Source organism: Pinus tabuliformis, chromosome 2_1 (genome assembly GCF_031772625.1).
Source record: "Pinus tabuliformis cultivar Carrire ecotype Pingquan chromosome 2_1, CPIR1, whole genome shotgun sequence".
In the NCBI taxonomy this organism is placed as follows: domain Eukaryota; kingdom Viridiplantae; phylum Streptophyta; class Pinopsida; order Pinales; family Pinaceae; genus Pinus; species Pinus tabuliformis.
The window spans coordinates 998,965,544-998,985,862 of NC_142299.1; the positions used below are offsets into that span (position 1 = coordinate 998,965,544).

Consider the following 20,319-nt stretch of genomic DNA (forward strand, 5'->3'; position numbering starts at 1 on the left):
GGTTGCTGGGTTTTTCCCTAGTTAGGGTTTTCCCAGGGTAAAAATTTGTCTCTTATGTTTGGCTGTCTCTTCATGATTCTACTGTCATTATTATTTTACAGTTGAGATTTTCTATGTATAATCACTTAATGATGAATGGAACACAAGAAGGAATAATTAAGAAATCATTGGAAGTAATTATTAGATTAGAGAGCCATGAAAAATCAACATGGTGTCAGAGCTCTAGGTGAAAGAGCAATGAAGCTTGAAGCCAATTTGCTTCAAGTTACTTCACTAGGGTTTGTTCTCTCTCAGTTGTTCAAAATCCAATCCTAATGAAGTTCTGGAGGACCGAAGTCCTAGTCCAACTTCTATAGCCGTAGTTCAGGGTAGAAGACCTCATATCAGCAAGAGAAAGATGTTTCTGAAAACAAGTTTTGATTGAGATCAGGCTGAAGGGATGACTATCCGCTGAAGTATTTTGTTTGTGCCTTAGAAGATGGTCGAATCCTCTCTCTATGATCTAAATCCCATGAACAAAAGCATAAAACAGGGCCGCAGTCTTGCTACAGGGCCAAGAAACGCAGGAAGAAGCCTCAGATCTAAGGAGGTCGAGAGACCTCAGTTGCAGAGGGCTGAAAGGCTTCAGGGCTAACCTCAGGAAGGCCGAAAGGCCTCAGTGTGATAACAGGAGAAGCCGAAAAACCTCTTGTTTGTGGTCAGGACATATAGGAGTTGTCTGAGGCTTAGGAAGAAGCCTGCAAAGAAAAATTGGAATTAGGATCAATTTTTTATAAGACCTTTTACAAGACTGATTTATGTATTTTGCATGCATTGGAAGGATGGCTATGATCCATATAGTTTTCATGATATTTGTGATGAAGGGTTCCTGGAAATCAAATCTTCGATCTCATGAGCCAATGATATTTCAGATTTTGAAAAGGGCTGATATTGTGACAGACCTAGTTTGGACGAAATATGCTAATCTTAAAACCACAAAGCTGCCATAGATGATAGGATCATGGCTTTATGAAATACTACCATGAAGATTAGAGCACTTTGGCTACAGAGATAAGGGACTGTCTATAAGACTCATTTGATGGCGAAAAAGGCCCGATTAAGCGATAGATTTGAATTCTATAATCTTTGAAGAAGTTTCTTCCTTTCATATAATGATATCAGTTGTTGCTGGGTTTTTCCCTATTTAGAGTTTTCCCAGGGTAAAATTTTGTGTCTCTTATGTTTGGCTGTCTCTTCATGATCCTACTCTTATTATTGTTTTACAGTTGAGATTTTCTATGTATAATTACTTAATGATGAATGTAACACAAGAAGGAATCTTTAAGCAATCATTGGAAGTAATTATGAGATTAGAGAGCCATGAAAAATCAACATGGCATCAAAGCTCTAGGTGAAAGGGTAATGAAGTTTGAAGCCAATTTGCTTCAAGTTACTCCACTAGGGTTTGTTCTCTCTCAGTTGTTCAAAATCCAATCCTAATGAAGTTCTGGAGGACCGAAGTCCTAGTCCAAGTTCTATAGCCCTAGTTCAGGGTAGAAGACCTCATATCAGCAAGAGAAAGATGTTTTTGAAAACAAGTTTTGATTGAGATCAGGCTGAAGGGATGACTATCCGCTGAAGTATTTTGTTTGTGCCCTAGAAGATGGTCGAATCCTCTCTCTATGATCTAAATCCCATGAAGAAAAGCATAAAATAGGGCGCAGTCTTGCTACAGGGCCAAGAAACGCAGGAAGAAGCCTCAGATCTAAGGAGGCTGAGAGACCTCAGTTGCAGAGGGCTGAAAGGCCTCAGGGCTAACCTTAGGAAGGTGGAAAGGCCTCAGGGCTAACCTTAGGAAGGTCGAAAGGCCTTAATGTGACAACAGGAGAAGCCGAAAAACCTCTTGTTTGTGGTCAGGTCGTATAGGAGTTGTCTCAGGGCTAGGAAGAAGCCTGCAAAGAAAAATTGGAATTAGGATCAATTTTTTATAAGACCCTTTACAGGACTGATCTATGTATTTTGCATGCATTAGAAGGATGGCTATGATCCATGTAGTTTTCATGATATTTGTGATGAAGGGTTCCTAGAAATCAAATCTTCATCTCATGAGCCAATGATATTTCAGATTTTGAAAAGGGCTGATATTGTGACAGACCTAGTTTGGACAAAATATGCTAATCTTAAAACCACAAAGATGCCATAGGTGATAGGATCATGGCTTTATGAAATACTACCATGAAGATTAGAGCACTTTGGCTACAAAGATAAGGGACTGTCTATAAGACTCATTTGATGGTGAAGAAGGCCTGATTAAGCGATAGATTTGAATTGTCATAATCTTTGAAGAAGTTTCTTCCTTTCATATAATGATATCAATTGTTGCTGGGTTTTTCCCTAGTTAGGGTTTTCCTAGTGTAAAAATTTGTGTCTCTTATGTTTGGTTGTCTTTTCATGATCCTACTGTCATTATTGTTTTATAATTGAGATTTTCTATGTATAATTACTTAATGATGAATGTAACACAAGAAAGATTAATTAAGAAATCATTGGAAGTAATTATTAGATTAGAGAGCCATGAAAAATCAAAATGGTATCAGATCTCTAGGTGAAAGAGCAATGAAGTTTGAAGCCAGATTGCTTCAAGTTACTCCACTAGGATTTGTTCTCTCTCAGTTGTTCAAAATCCAATCTTAATGAAGTTCTAGAGGACCGAAGTCCTAGTACAAGTTCTATAGCCCTAGTTCAGGGTAGAAGACCTCATATCAACAAGATAAATATGTTTTTGAAAACAAATTTTGATTGAGATCAGGCTAAAGGGATGGCTATCCACTGAAATATTTTGTTTGTGCCCTAGAAGATGGTTGAATCCTCTCTCTATGATCTAAATCCCATGAACAAAAGCATAAAATAGGGTCTCAGTCTTGCTACAGGGCCAAGAAATGTAGGAAGAAGCCTCGGATCTAAGGAGGTCGAGAGACCTCAGTTGCAGAGGGCTGAAAGGACTCAGTGTGACAACAAGAGAAGCTGAAAATCCTCTTGTTGTGGTCAGTTCGTATAGGAGTTGTCTTAGGCCTAGGAAGAACCCTGCAAAGAAAAATTGGAATTAGGATCAATTTTTATAAGACCCTTTACAAGATTGATCTATGTATTTTGCATGCATTGGAATATGGCTATGATCCATATAGTTTTCATGATATTTGTGATGAAGGGTTCCTGGCTAAGTCATAAGACATGACCCTCAGGGTCACGTGTCTTGTATATCACGTGTTGGACACGGAATATGACCTAAAACGTGTCCAAAATGGTTTTTATTGTGTCCTCCAATCATGACACGCATTTTTGACGTGGCGAAAATGTGCCCTAACGTCTTTTGCCTCGTAGGATACATGTCCCACGAAAAGTCACTCATAAAGTTCGCGCATTGTTCATTTTTTTGGTTTTTTTGTCATTTTTCGCTGTTAAAGCTCGTTGGAGTCACTGTTGGGTTGGAACTTTGTCATTGTTTTCTCGTAGGAGTTGCTGTTGTGTTGTGTTGAAAGTTCGTTCAACAATTCCCAACTGTCAAATTTACATCGACCTAGGTCATGGATAATAGCGTTCATGGTTTGGGGCTTAAATGTATTGTTTTGGAGCGCGTGGGGGCCAGGTCAACATTTTCTTGTATTCCATATGTCCATATCGATATAATTTGTGTCAATGTATTCAAGTGCCTTTTCAGGTGCCGATTGCCATTCACGATTTTTAATTTTTTAAATAGTTTTCTTCATGGTCTCTATAGCTCGATTCATTTGCTTGTTCTCTAAATATCCATCCACAAACATTTCCCATGTTTTGAAATTTGGTTTTCCTCCTTTTTTTAAAACATGTTTAAGAAAGGCTTTGCGGCTTGCCTTTTCAATCATTCCTTTTGTGATATAGGCATCAATTAGTACATTGGTCACTCTGATATGATAAATTAGGCCATTGAATTCCCACTCTTCAAAACATTTTTCGACTCCCTGCATATCTCCAAGTTTGACCAATGAAGAAAGCATGCAGATATAGGCATTGTATTGTTTTAATTGCAAATTTCGATGGCTACAAAGAGTTGACTTAAATATATAGGGCTCTACCTAGTTGAGTCTATCTTGCAATTGCCCACATTTTCCAGGATGTACAGCTTGAGTAATTTAGATTCATATACTAGTCAATAAGAGAGCTAGAACTACTGAGAAAGAAAATATCATGCTGATGTCACATGTGCAATACGCAGAATGCCCCTGTTGAGATGCTTGATTTGGTTCTCAATCTGTTTAATAAGTTAATAACATGAAGATTCAAGAATGAACATTGAACTGTGAGCAATGAACCTCATTGATGTAGTAAATTAATAAACTAATACTATATTTCAGTAACTTAATATGGATTAGTAACTTAATATGGATCAGGAACTATATTTCAGTATATATATATATATATATATATACAAAACGTGTCCCTTGTGTCCTGTTTCTGGGGTCGCTGTGTCTCGTGTCGAATACTCGTATTTACGTGTCCTCCGTGTCTCGTGTCCTTGTGTCATGTGACTTAGGTTCCTGGAAATTAAACCTTCATCACATGAGCCAATGATATTTTAGATTTTGAAAAGGGATGATATTGTGACAGACCTAGTTTGGACAAATCATGCTAATCTTAAAACCACAAAGCTGGCATAGATGATAGGATCATGGCTTTATGCCATGAAGATTAGAGCACTTTGGCTATAGAGATAAGGGACTGCCTATAAGACTCATTTGATGGTGAAAAAGGCCTGATTAAGAGATAGATTTGAATTCTCATAATCTTTGAAGAAGTTTCTTCCTTTCATATAATGATATTAGTTGTTGTTTAGAGTGGTCCTTCCGGTTGTTTGTTCTAGTACATGTTGGTATGCCAACCTCTCTCTTCGTTGCCTTTATGAAGACATCTGGTTTAGTCATGACATATTTTTAAACACCCTATTTGAGCTCACTCCAGGAAGTTTTAAAAAGGGCTATCTAAGGCTTGTTAATGTTTATTTTTGGCTATCAGATTGGGGACTAAGTTGGAGGAAAAGTGATGCTCCATTGAAATAGTGTTTCCCAACGTGTGAATGGAGGACAATCTGTAAGAATTATGAAATTGCATGCCATAGAAAGTTGGAAGTTGCTTGAAAGCCCGAGGGAGCCCCTTCATCTATTTGTGTAAAGTAATATAATTCCAGTGATGAGATACACTGATGATCAATGATCTTCAGAGGTTGATATGATGGCATGTTGTAATGGTTCTTCTCAAGGTACAATTATTGGTTCCATGACTATAACAGGATAATTTGCACATGACAAATTTGTTGACTTGAAAATCTTAGGGTTTGTAAACCCTAGAAGTCTAGAAGGATATGATTTTTGAAAGCCTGAGGGTTTGTGGGTAAAACCTTAGAGCTAGACCTAGAGTGTTGAAAGTCATAGTATGCCGATGTCATTAGCTTTCTGCTGAGTCTTTGGTGTGGATGGAAAATTTACAGAAGAAGAAACCCTAACTCATGCTAGAAAGGGAAGGAAAGCTACATGCATTAGTAGTTGATGATGAGGATGACGATGATGAGTTTGCAGATGGATTTCAATGATTTTTGCAGGAAGGATAGGATCAAGAGGGAGTTTCAAATCCCTCCAATCCTCAGAACAAAAGATAAGTACTCTATATCTCTCTCTTGATTATTATTGCTTTATTATTAGTTAGCCTCATGTCTTTGTTTCTTTTTTTGGGTTGTAATTGTTTCTTCCATGACCTCCTATTGAGGGTTGCAGGTACATCGTAAAGCCTGCCAAGGTTCGACATCAGATGAAAGCATTAGGAAGAACGAAGCAAAGCTTGTGACAAGAGGATTCTCCTGGAGTCATTTTTGTTCAAGAGGGAAAAAAATTACTGACATCTAGAATCATGCCTAATGACCGAAAGAGCTCCTAGTTCAGAAGGAGCAGGCAACCTACCAAGTTTGAAGGATGCCATGATGGAGAAAATTGTGTCGAAAAGAAGTTAGTGGTGACTTCCAAGTGGATCTTGAAGGTGAAGTATGGGGATAGATGGGAAGAAAGAGAAGTACAAAGCAAGATCCATGAGGGTTATCCCAAAAAGAGGGAGAGGACTATGAGGAGACATTTGCTCTAGTTGTCAGGTACACTTTTGCTAGAACTATTATTTCTGTTGCTTCTATTATGAGTTGGAAATTACAACAGGTGGATGTGGAGACCGCTTTCCTTAATGGAGTAATTGAGGAAGAAGTGTACATACAACTACCTCAAGGTTTTGAGGTACACGAGAGGAAATTTCATGTCTGCAGATTGAAGAAAGCTTTGTACAAGACCTCGGGCTTGGATATCTGATGAGTCTTGGTTGATCTAGTTATTATGTGACTTTGTTTATGACGGAAGTAGAAGGACTCACGTGACAGAGGGAGTGACATTGGCAGGGGGATTTGCTTCCATCATAGAGGGAGCAGTCAAGCCCTACTTCAATGTCAGAGAGAGTTGACCTCTGAGTTTGAGATGAAGGATCTTGGTTGGATACATTACTTCTTTGGACTAAACTATGGAAAAATCCAGTTGAGATCTTCCTTGGTCAAAGGAAGTATATTATTGCGATCCTTTAGAGATTTGAGATGATGGACAACTAGTCCATGGCCACTCCCATGGTAACTAATTTGAAGAAGCTAAGTGACAGAGGGAGCAACCAAGATTACTACAGCGGAATTTTCTTTAGTGTCAGGTAGCTGTGGTGATGGATCTAGTGAAACTGGTCAGTTTATGGTTGAGCTGAGGCATGCAGCACATGTGTTGAGGTACCAACATGGTACATGTCTAAAATGATGAAGTACAACTGCAGGGATATACAAATTCAGATTGGGAAGAGAGTGTTGAAGACAGGAAGAGTACATGAGGATGATGATTCAGTTTGGATTTTGCTTGGGTAGGAAGTTGACATATGTCGCACTCATGATTGTAGAGGCCGAGTATATTGCAGCTAGTTTGGTGAGTTGTGAAGCAGTGTGGTTTCGGAAGCTACGCACAAGATTGCTTGATCAAGGCAGGAGACGACCATGATGACAAGTCGAAGCACATCGAGATCATGGTACCACCACATCCGGGAAATGTTATAGAAGGGAGCAATGAGGCTTCGATGTATTTCTATGGACAATTAGATTGTTGACATTCTCACAAAGTCTTTGTCCTAGGATGAAGTTGTATACTTAAGGGACAAGCCTGGAGTGGTTAGGAATGCTTCCCTTGGTTAAAGGGAGTGTTGATGTTGTAGCATCAAGGGGCAAACATTCTCCCTAGGTCAGGATATTGACCAGTCAAAGGTATTGACTAGGGGCCTTGTAATGTGGCTAGGGAGAATGGCCCAGAGAGCATCAAGGCCCAGAGTGCCCCCTGGTTAGAAGGTTTTGACCATATTGCCAATGGTTATTTGTCTAATGGGTTGAATGAGTGCCTTATAGCATCAGGCAAGTGTTTTGCCATTCAATAACATGTGACGACATGTGGGAATGGTAAATGGGCCCATGGTTTCACCATAGGTCACAGGTGTTGACCAAGTTCCAGGTGACGACTTGGATAATTTGTGACCTAGGACTAGCCTCGACCCCATAAGGCCTTTGGCTAGTGGGTGACTAGATCCATTTGCAAAGTGGATGTGTCTAGTGGGTGACTAGATCCCTTTTTATGATGTTGATGTAGGATGCTTTCCACATGGTTCTAGTGTAGAACATGAGGTGGATGGCTTCATCAACATCACTGAGCTCATTCAACCTTTTCTTGGGATAGAGAAATTTTTTCAACAAGAGAACATCTGAAGAAATCAAGACGAATACCTCCCTAACTAAGAGGGAGTGTTGAATTTTCGTAGCTGCGGTCGATATTCATTTATTGTATAAGCCCAAAAGAATGAAAGCGTGAAAATATAAATTTGATTCTAATTCGGCTCCAAAAAAAAGAGGGAAAAAGTCAAATTTGAATTTCTAATTTTGCCTCCAAACAGTCAAGTCGGCCCTCCAAGAAGTACAAGTCGGCCCAGTGAAAAGACACACCCATTCGGCTTCTTTAACAATTTTATATTTCCATTCGTCCTCACCTATTTGGAGCAATTCAGATCACTCATCAATTCTTCTATTTTCCATCCACACGTGTAAATGAGAGAGAACAAGAAGACCGAACCTTGACCAGTGTTGGCTAGGAAGCTAGCTCACACATGTGGCTGCAAGACCGAGGTTTTCTGGGCAGTTGACCAAACTTTAGTGAAGCTGCAGGAGGCCGAAATTCGTCCCTGTTGACTAGGGTTGATTGAATATCTGAAGAAGGAGAAAGTGGTGGAATTAAAAGAAGATATTCCTATATCTATACATGAAGAATAATCTCCTTGTTTTCCCATCAAGAATTAGGAAATAACTGAAAAACAAGTGTGTGAAGAAAGCCTTGATATCAAAACAATTCAAGAACCCACCCACCCTTCTCCAGATGAAAGCACGAGTTCAACAAGTTACTTTCTTTTCCAAGAAACTGATCTTTATGACATATCTCATAATAATTTGGAAGGGTAGGATTCAGTGAACATGCATACTTTTGAAGAAGATGGGGACCACAAAGAACTTGAGTCGAGTGATACATTTTTTAGGTTTTACAAATGTAAATGGGAGATGAGCTTTTCTCTCTTCTTTGGTGATCATCTATATGACAGACACCGAGGGATCTCAGATTGCAAAATTTTGGCCTCATGAAAAAACAAGATATTTCATAAACTATGAGCAACCATACCAACTTATACAGGAGCAAGCATATCTACAGGTGTAGAAAATGGGCTTTTATATGCATGATCCAATAGGAACTTTTCATCAATGGATAGCCTTGGCATATAGCTTTCAGGTGTACAAAGATCCATTTGACAACAATGACTTAAACCTTGCAGTAATGAGCAGGCCACAATACCTTCTAATTCAGACCTTCTTTAGAAGATTTCAATATCGTTGGTCAAAGCAACCAACTATAATTTGTGGTTTCCATTATATTTTGGATTTCGTGAATTTTCTCATCTGTCATGTGTCTATGTGATTAAGGGACGCTAAGAGAGGCAACTATCTATGCACAGGGTCTAGTTAGAGCAGCTGTCAAAACCCCCCTTGCATACGAATACAGTGAAAAACATTGATGAAATTCCTTATACACACATTGAAGAATATCATTATCTTAGTCTTGTTGATCAATGGATAGAAAAAGAATGCAATAACACAAAGAAACCGTGGTACTTCTTTGATTCCCATTCCATGATGAGGACTCCTTGGTAAATGTTGCTCAAGCCTTGAACGAGTTTCCAACATTCATGTGTTGCAAGTTCGACATTTCACTATTTTGCTTAGCAACTAAGTGTTGAAAAGTGTAATTAGGTCCGATCTTTATAATGACACGTGTAATTGTGATTTTATGTAATTGATGAAGAGAAAAAAATAAAAATTATTATTGTAATGCTTGTCTCATGGGTTTCATGAGCAAGAAATTTTATTTTAGTGATGGCTCCCATTGTGAGCTTTTAGGATTTGTCATCTAGTCATAAAAGTCGATTTGAGTCTATGTCATGTATGAAGGACCCTTCTTGGGCATGCTATATATTTATATAAGTTCTTAAATAAGTTAGAAAGCCCTCCAAGACCAAGACAAAGTCACCTCCTTCAAGTCGGTTCCAAAAGAATAATAGAAATCTCTCAAATAGACATGTGGGCTCACTATCATGTCATATCAACTTATTTTGATGGGAAACAACTATAAATAGGGCTGTTCGTATTTATTTCAGAGCATAATTTTAGAGATTCGGTCATCATACAGTCTGAAGTGCGAAGTACAACGAGGAAACCTAAAGACCAACGAAGTAACAAAAGGGAAGAGCGAAGTTCTTAAGGGTATTTTGGGACTGTTTCAAGGGCAAAGAGCCTCTATACAAGAAGTTTGTTGCAACAGTGAAGGAGAAGTTTGCTACAGCAGTAAATGTCGAAGGTAAGTTTTTTGCAATAGTAAAGGAGAAGTTTGTTGCAGCAGTAAAGGCCGAAGGTAAGTTTGTTGCAGTAGTAAAGGCCAAGGAGAAGTCTGTTGCAGCAGTGGAAGCCGAGGAGAAGTGCAGTCCTCCTAAGGAGCCGAAGTGGAAGAAGGACTAGTCAAGAAGGCCGAAGGTCTAAAGCAGAAGAAAGCCAAGGTTGAAGAAGAAGCCAAGAAGGAAGAAGGAGCTGAAGGTTGACTATCATTGACTAAGGATCTTGTGTCTTGGTCTTGGAGTGGCAAATAGGTCAAGGGTCTTGGTCTTGGTATTCATCAATTGGAATCTCTGTAAGAAGAAGAATTTGTTCAGGTTTTCCTCTCAAGTGGGAGAGGTTTTGGCTCTGGCTAATAGCCTATATTCTGTGTTTCTGGTCTCTTTATGGTTTATGCATTGGTAGCTGTTTGATGAAGAAGAACACTAATAACTTAAGTAAAAGAAGATCCTAATCTAAAGAAGTAAAAAGCATTCACAAGGAATTAATAATAGAAGAGAAATCACTTAATTGCTATGCCCTAGATTTCTCAACATGGTTTCAGAGCTAAGGTGACTAAATCAAGGAAGGGCATCTCATCAAGGGACACTCAAGGATCAAATCTCAAGGAAGGCATCAAAGCAAAGATCATCTTGAAGTCAAAGGAAGCATCATAACCCTAGATCAAAGAAGTCTACAAAGTAGTATTGGGATCATCATCAAGAGAGAGAAGGACAAAACCATACATCTCTGTGGGATCAAGGATTATTCTTGAAGAAAACCACCTTCATCAAGGAGAAGTTTTCTATCCTCTATATCATCATCAACAACAAGGAAGGAGCAAGAAGGCAGTGTCATCTCACTCTCTGTGGGATCAAGGATTATTCTTGAAGTAAACCACCTTCATCAAGGAGAAGTTTTCTATCCTCTATATCATCATCAACAACAAGGAAGGAGCAAGAAGGCAGTGTCATCTCACTCTCTGTGGAATCAAGGATTATTCTTGAAGAAAACCACCTTCATCAAGGAGAAGTTTTCTATCCTATATCATCATCAACAACAAGGAAGGAGCAAGAAGGCAGTGTCATCTCACTCTCTGTGGGATCAAGGATTATTCTTGAAGAAAACCACCTTCATCAAGGAGAAGTTTTCTGTCCTCTATATCATCATCAACAACAAGGAAGCAACAAAAATAAGGAGCATCCTATCAAGTAAGTATATTTATGCCCACATTTTAATTTGTCAAAATGTCTTTTTGCAAGGAAAGCAACAAATTGGTTGGAGTTTCAAACTATCTTGCATGGAAGAAAATGACAGATCTGAATCTCATTGAAAATGAGGTTATGGAACATGTAAGAGGTTCTATCACTAAACCAAGAAAGGAAGATGCTCAAGCTCTTGTCAAGTATATGAAAAGGGAAGTTAGGGCTCAAAGGATTCTCATAGAATCCATCAACGATGCTCTCATCCCATATGTATCTAAACTCGAAACTTCAAAAGAAATATATGGCAAACTGGTAGGGTTGTATTCTGTAAGCACTGCTGGAGAAGTCATCTCATTAAGGCAAGAAATCTACAAGCTGAAGATGTCAAGGGAAGATGGAATAGCCTCATACTTTATGAGGATATCTGAGATCCGAAATCAACTACAAAATTTGGGAGAAGTCATTTTTGATAGAGAAATGACTATAGTTGTATTAAATGCACTACCGGAAGAGTGGGGTAACTTTACTTCAAGTATTTATGGGAAGAAAGAACCTACTCCATTGCAGGGTCTATGGTCATTGTGCAAGATTGAAGAATATAGATTAAAGGCCAAATCTGATGTGGGAGCAGGTGAGAAAAATCAAGATTATGCTGCAATGACAAAAAGAAAGGGACAAATTGGAAAGTTTGGTCCTTAGAAAAAGAAGAAGAACATGGTTAAAGTACAATGCTATGGGTGTCAAGAATATGGACACTATAGGAGAGATTGTCCTAAGCTCAAGAAGGGCAATAACAAAAGAGGAAGAGAAGAAACCCACATCACCAAGGAAGTGGAAGAAGCTGAAAAGAAGAAATCCAAGAAGGAGGAAGTAATAGATCTTCACTATTGAGATAGTCTTCCTCACATAAGTTCTTTTCAAATTCCTAAGTCTTCTAAGATATCACTATCATGATTCACTAAGTAAAATAATGGGATGCATCAAGGCATCATGGAAGCATTGAAAGTAAGAGCTTGGGACATCATCATAGAAAAACATGAAAGACGGTTAGAATCTATGGAAGTCAAGTATATAGCTCTTGGGAATCTCATTGAAAACACAAGTGGCAAGGTCATGTAGTACAATGTTCATCATACATCTGTCAAATGGAAACATACGCTGATGGGGATACTTTAGATCCTCAAGATTCTTTGATGGAATCTTCATTGAAAGGTTCACCGATCATGAGGGGAAGCAAGTGTTTCATCAAGAATTCCAAATTTGTGGAATTCATGGGATCATGGTATGATGACATAAAAGTGAAGCAGATCAAGGGATTGAAGCTCTTTCAATCAAAGAATCTGTTGCAGGAAGTGGGGATGACCCAAAGGAAAATGAGTGGGGTAACTTTACTTCAAGTATTTATTGGAAGAAGTAAGCTACTCCATTCCAAGATCTATGGTCATTGTGCAAGAATGAAGAATATAGATTAAAGGCCAAATCTGATGTGGGAGTAGGTGAGCAAAATCAAGATTATGCTGCAATGAAAAAAAGAAAGGGACAATTTGGAAAGTTTGGTCCTCAAAAAAAGAAGAAGAACATGGTTAAAATACAATGCTATGGGTGTCAAGAATATGGACACTATAAGAGAGATTGTCCTAAGCTCAATAAGGACAATAATAAAAGAGGAGGAGAAGAAGCCCACATCACCAAGGAAGTGGAAGAAGCTGAAAAGAAGAAATCCAAGGAGGAAGTAATAGATCTCCACTTTTGAGATAGTCTTCCTCACATAAGTTCTTCTCAAATTCCTAAGTCTTCTAAGATATCACTATCATGATTCACTAAGTAAAATAATGGGATGCATCAAGGCATCATGGAAGCATTGAAAGCAAGAGCTTGGGACATCATCATAGAAAAGCATGAAAGACAGTTAGAATCTATGGAAGCCAAGTATATAGCTCTTGGGAATCTCATTGAAAACACAAGTGGCAAGGTCATGTAGTACAAGGTTCATCATACATCTGTCAAATGGAAACATCTGCTAATGGGGATACTTTAGAGATTCTCTGATGGAATCTTCATTGAAAGGTTCACCGATGATGAGGGGAAGCAAGTGTTTCATCAAGAATTCCAAATTTGTGGAATTCATGGGATGATGGTATGATGACATAAAAGTGAAGCAGATCAAGGGATTGAAGCTCTTTCAATCAAGGAAGTTGCTGCAGGAAGTCTAGATGACCCAAAGGAAAATGAGGTATGTATGCTTATATTCAATATTAAAGAGTCATGTCATATGGTTGCAGGTAACATGGATCAATGCTCTATCTTGAGAACATAATCAAAAGGAAGGATCTCCTCCCTTGAAGGAATGCAGGAATTCATGGGTCACACATTCACTAGATGAAATCATCATAATATGTCCTCATATGAAGTATGAAGTGGTTGAAAACAATTGAGGAACTTTGATTGGAAGCTCTTAGGAATGAGACGTGTGACGAAAGGAAGGAAGAGATCGTGGAATATGCAACCATGGTAAAGGCAATCAACATCCGAAAGACCAAGAACATTTGACTAGATATCTCCATGAAAGATATGAAGACTCTGATGGAGTCTAGAAAAGAAAGAGACCCTTGACACTATATATCTTTGGGAGATGTGTCGATATGTATGCAAGACGCTGATGCAAACTAGTAAATGTCATGATGAAAGACCATCACAAAGGTAATGTTGATTTGTAATGTTCATTCCTTTATTTTTATCTAGACAGGTTTATGTAGGGTTGGCAAGGGAAGATCTATTGATGTCTTCCACCACAGATGCACATGTAGTAGGATGAAAGATTCTTAAGTAAACATGGCATGAAGATAGCAGCATAGCATGAAGGAAGGCCAAATATGGACAAATGGGTCACTTTCCGATGATGACATGGCTGACTCATGGATGAAAGTGATGGATGGTCAGTGCCCTATGTAGAAGTCCCTAACTTGAAGACTCCTAGATAGCAAAAAGAAGTTCATGACATTGCGAAGAGGAGTTCTTCAAGTACCTGGTTGTCCCATCATCTCAACCAGAGGAGCTACTGTAGGTCCCTAATTAAGAGGAAGCTTGGAAACAAGTTTCTTACATGGATGAAACTTGGAAATTCCTAAGCCAAGAGGGAGCTTAGGTACATCCTTTTGTAGGAATGAGTACATTCCTTTATTGGAATAGATATGTCCTCCCTAATTAAGAGGGAGAGATAGACACCTCATTCTTGTCTTCTTGGGAAGACACAATGGAGGATTGGGTAAATATATGGCATCCGATGCTCTTTGAGGATGTATTAGGGCTTCCAAGATAAGAGTAGTCGTTGAGGACCGATATTCTTTGAGGACTGAGAATCCAAGATAAGAATAGTCCTGGTGGAACACACCCTGAGAACCCGGGTCGAGTATGTTCTGAGAGAGACAATGATGAGGGTGTCTATATATCATTGGTCTCGCCAACATTGTGCTCAAATCTCGTGGAGAGATAGAGTTGTTAGTCAAGACCTTGCTATGTGACAATGCTGGTTGATATGATGCTAAACAGATGGGTTACCAATCCGACTCTTCTAATGAGAAATTCTTCAGATTGAGAATAACCAAGTACCATTATGAATACCTCCCTAGTTAAGAGGGAGGGTTGAAAAGTGTAACTAGGTTCAGTGTTCATAATGACATGTGTAATTGTGATTTTATGTAATTGATGAAAAGAAGAAAATAAAATTATTATTGTAATGCTTGTCTCATGGGTTTTGTGAGCAAGGAATTTTATTTTAGTGATGGTTCCCATTGTGAGCCTTTCGGATTTGTCATGTAGTCATAAAAGTCAATTTGAGTCTATGTCATGTATGAGGACCTTTCTTGGGCATGTTATATATTTATATAAGTCCTTAAATAAGTTAAAAAGCCCTCTAAGGCAAGACAAAGTCACCTCCTTCAAGTCGGCTTCAAAAGAATAATATAAATCTCTCAAATAGACATGTCGGCTCACTATCATGTCATGCCAGCTTATTTTGATGGGAAACAATTATAAATAGGGTTGTTCGTATTCATTTTAGAGCATAATTTCATAGATTTGGTCATCATACAGTCTGAAGTGCGAAGTACAGCGAGGAAGCCTAAAGACTAGCGAAGTAAGAAAAGGGAAGAGCGAAGTTCTTAAGGGTATTTTGGGACTGTTTTAAGGGCAGAAAACCTCTATACAAGAAGTCTGTTGCAACAGTGAAGGAGAAGTCTGTTGCAGCAGTAAAGGAGAAGTCTGTTGCAGCAGTAAAGGAGAAGTTTGTTGCAGCAGTGGAAGCCAAGGAGAAGTGCAGTCCTTCGAATGAGCCGAAGTGGAAGAAGGACTAGTCAAGAAGGCCGAAGGTCTAAAGCAGAAGAAAGCCAAGGTTGAGGAAGAAACCAAGAAGGAAGGAGCTGAATGTTGACTATCATTGACTAAGGATCTTGTTTCTTGGTCTTGGAGTGGCAAATAGGTCAAGGGTCTTGTTCTTGGTATTCGTCAATTGGAATCTCTATAAGAAGAAGATTTTGTTTGGGTTTTACTCTCAAGTGGGAAAGGTTTTGGCCCTGGCTGATAGCCTATATTCTGTGTCTCATGTCTTTTTATGGTTTATGCATTGGTAGATGTTTGATGAAGAAGAACACTAATAACCTAAGTAAAAGAAGATCCTAATCTAAAGAAGTAAAAAACATTCACAAGCAGTTACTAATAGAAGAGAAATTGCTTAATTGCTATGCCCTAGATTTCTCAACACTAATCATAAAGGTAAAACCAAAGGTAATGATGTATTGATTTGTTGGTTGTGTTGGTTGTATGATTTTACTTAACATGCTTCATTCTCCCAGATTAGAGTAGGATAGGATGGATAAGATTTTTAGCATGAGCATTAGATTAGTTTAAATATTTTTTCTTCATTCATTCTAGCATAACTGTCATTTTTGCTTGTCTGATTTTATTTCGTTGATGTGATATAGTTATCTATTTTGCTTGGTCATTTTATTTGTGGATGCTATTTCATTTCCTAGCTTAGTATTTTCAACTTGATTATTTTGTCATGTTAGGAAGGGATAGGACTCTAGTATGATTCTCTTCCTAATACTAATATTGTAATGTCAAGCTCTTAGGTGACAGATGGAAGGTTCTGAGGTTATAACATCCTCATACTAATATTGTAATACTAGGTTATGGTGAAGGTTTGCCTAGTCAATTTTGTGTAAGCACATAACACCTCTTGGGGAGGGTGTTCAACTTTTTGAGATGTTTATAAATATACTCAGGTATCATATGCAAATCATCATTTGATCATTGAGCTAAGGCTCTCTAATGTAATTATGCCTATGAAGATCCATATCTAGTGTTGGTGCACTCTTATTCTCTTGTTGGTTTTCTCTCACTTGTGCACTTGACCATTACATCTCTTGCACATCAATCGACAACTATACCACACTATTTTAGTGTTTTTTTCTTTCTTTTTTATTTACAGGTTTTCGGGTTAGCTATTTGATTCAATTTGATCCTATCTTTGTGTTTGTGATCTCAAGTCCTTAACATCACTCTCTTTCCACAAATTTGAAATTTTTTAAGCAATATTGATGATAGTAAGCATTAAACATAAATCTAATAAAGATTAAGGGATACTGCCTTTGGCTCAAGGCTTGTTCCCTTTAAGCCCAAAGAAGGGGGGTTAGGGACCTACAATGCCTTGGCGTAGTTCTTTTCAAGGGAACATGTTGAGCGAAAATAGAGCCATAAAGCATCATTGAAGTTATTGGCTTTGAAAGAGGATTAGAGGGTGTGAAACTACTCATCAAGGACCTTCTCAACCTTCTCGTCAATCTTGGAGAGAACTATGTCGCCATGCTTGGTGAATTTCCACCACCAAATTCAAAATTCACCAAATTCCAAGAGATGGTGAACAAATTCATTTAAATTTGTATATTAAATTTTGCTAGAACATAGAAGTGCATTTGTATAGGCCTTGCCTCGTTACATGAATGGATGCCCTTGTAAAGGGTAAACACATTCCTTGAAATGATGACTCGCAGTGTAATAATAATAAAGTTTTTAGCTACCTAATGGCGAATTGAGCTCTGAAGATGCTTGCGACGGCTAGGGTTTCGCCCTAGCCGACTGATCCTTTCTCTGATTGCACGGATCTGCTCATAGATTTTTGCAATGTGGCTCTAGCAACCCAGATAATGGCGAATCTTTGTGATTCAGTGGATAAGATAGTCACTCTTGAACAAATGGTAGTTGGTTCCGCACGCTCTTCTCATGCAACTTGAGTTAAGGTTTCTTACAATGCCATGTTGAAGTCCGGATCTGTTCTCCTGATAGTTCAAAAAGCCCTTGCCTTTGATGTTCACTTGGGGGAAGAAGCCTTTATTGGTGCAATTTTTTTTTTTTGTTAAATCAGAACAAGGCCTAGTTTGTAGATTTAATGGGTTTTGGCCGCTGTTGATTGATCTTCATAAGTGGATTTTTGATTAGTGGAAACCTATTTTGTTTGATGAGCTGAGTATTTATCCTCTGGCCCGAGGTTTTTTTGTTGTTGTCTTTGATAATCTTGAGGATAAGAAGACTATTTGGGATTCCGGACCCTGGTTTTGGGGAAGTGTTTTTATTGTCATGCAACCCTAGTCTCCTTCTTTTGATCCGGTTATGACAACAATCTCCTCAACTCCAGTTTGGGCAAGTCTTCTGAACTTTCCCTTACATCTTTGGAATCTCCCTATGTTAACTTCGATTGGAAACACAATAGGGAAATTTAATTGCCATAGTTTAGAAACTGAGCATTTCCTCAAGACTTATGTTTGAATATGCGTGGAGATGGATTTTAATAAATGTTTTCCTACCAAGATAAATGTAATGACTCTAGATTATGTATGGGTTCAGAAGCTTGACTATGAAAATGTCTCATTTGGATGCTGAGAGTGTTATGAAACAGGGCATGTAATCAAGAATTGCCCCAAGCAATTGCTAAATAAAAGAACCTCGTAAAATAGTCGGAGGCCCAAGTGGTGGGAAGGTGCTAAGATAGAACATTATACTATATAAAAGGAAGAAGAGTCTCAGGACAAGGAGAAAGCAAAAGAAAGTCAGGAAGTACACGCCAAGGAGGATCCATGGAAGGAAGCAAAAGACAGTCAAGAAGAAATGCATATCAAAGGGGATCCTCGATATTTAGAAACAAAGGAGGATCAAGCCCAACAAACCCTTGTGAACTCTAGATCCTGCTTTGAACTTTTAGGAAACAAAGTTGGAAATGCAATTTCTTGGGCTGATCAAGCATATGTATGATACAAGTGATAAAGACAAAAAAGACCATTCTTAGAAGAGCAACTCTCCGTGTCCACCAGAAAATATGGTTGGATCAAGTTGGGAAAAAGGGAAAAAACATCTTGCCAAGGAAAATGAGAAGCTAGCCAAAGTCAAATCCATTTGGATCTTGGGAGTATTTATTAGTTGGAAAGGGAATAAAATTTTTGTATTATGTACTTCTTGTTTGAGGGTTTGGATTGAGTCACCATGCTCAATATCAAACCCACAAGGGATATTGGCAACTCTGAGGAAATGTAACGATTTGGACCGGAACATAGTTTTTTTTATAATAAAGCTCTCATATCTGTTACTTTAAAAATAAAAATGATGACTTGAAGCTTGCCTTTGATAGTGGATTGGAGTCTATATCATTGCATTTATATTTAAAAAAATATTCAAAATGCCAAATTAGTTGTAGAATATATCAAAGCATGCATACTTGTACATAAATCAAGATAGAAATGGCATCCATAGTACATTAATGATTAATTGTTAAAGCATCAACCATCTAGAATCTAGATTCTTCTACCTCGATTTTCTAGGGACATTAGTCAACATTGCCAAATTTTGATCAAACTGCCTAATCCAAGCATTAAAATATGGTAGAAAATGCTTAACATGCTTGATTAATGATTTTGACTTGAATGAAGGGTACATTTTTGCTAAGGCCATGACAAAGGAGTTCAACAATCAACACCACCAACACTGGGGTACATACAGGGCTTTGTGCTCTTGATTAAATGCCAATCACATACCCTCATACGTGATATAATCTAATGAAATGCCACAATCCCATTGATCTTGAAGTCTTGAACACTATTAAGTTTGCTGAATTTTGAATGGGATATGAAATTCTTTTTTCTCCATATGAAATCCAATGAGGTTGGAACTACTAAGGCATTTAGAGTCATTTCATGGTAATGTTAAAAATTTAAGTAGAATGATGAAAATGAAAGATAAAGGAGAATGTCACTTTTACTTTAAAAATTTAACATTACCATTAGGGAGAATCTAGGAAGCATCTAGGGAACATCAAGAGACCACCTTGTGAGTGTCCATGAAGCATGATTCCTCACATAGCAGTTCCAAAATTCCAAGAATGTGCAAATCCAGCCCGAAGCGAGGGTTCCAAGCACGTTTCTCTGGTGGTTCCGGGCTCTGGTGCATGGTGGGGGGCGGGGGTGGGGCGGGCGACAGTTCCTACAACATTGATCCTATTATATATTAATAAAATTATATAATGCAAAAATAAATTTACTGAAGTTATATATATGTGTGAGTGTCTTTGTATTTATGTTTGAAATTAATGGCAAATTTTATCAAATATATTTAACCAGGCAATTTCTTCTCAAAGTTCATGGTTGTCGAATTTGAACATGAACAGAAACCAGGTGACTTAGGGTGAGACTAGTACTTGGTTTCATATGATGAGTGTTAAAGGGTGCTGAACAGGCTGGTTGTAGCTTCCTGAGAGGTTTGGTGTTGCGTATGCCCCTAGTAAATATCCTGATTCCTTAGGTTTCCACTATACTAGTCAATTGTTGCTTGCCTTTACACTCCATGTAGTATGTGCATATCATGCTAGGGTAAAATTTTATCTTGCATTAAAATGTGTTGTGGTTCAGGGGCAGGAAACTGATTCCTAACATGTTTAATTTTCATTTTCATAGTAAATCTTGTTAATGGAGTAAGTTCTCAGTAGGTGCATATCATTCAAACCTGAACGTTCTCTTGTACTAGAATGTGTTGTTGTAGGAGTGG

The 20,319-nt window shown here is 38.2% G+C and overlaps 1 protein-coding gene across 3 annotated transcripts in view; it reads left to right on the plus strand.

Annotated features, from left to right (window-relative positions):
- ARA6 (Ras-related small GTP-binding family protein) overlaps window positions 1-20,319 on the plus strand; it is a 213,240-nt gene that overhangs the window by 62,634 nt on the left and 130,287 nt on the right. The gene's annotated exons all lie outside the window — the stretch shown is intronic.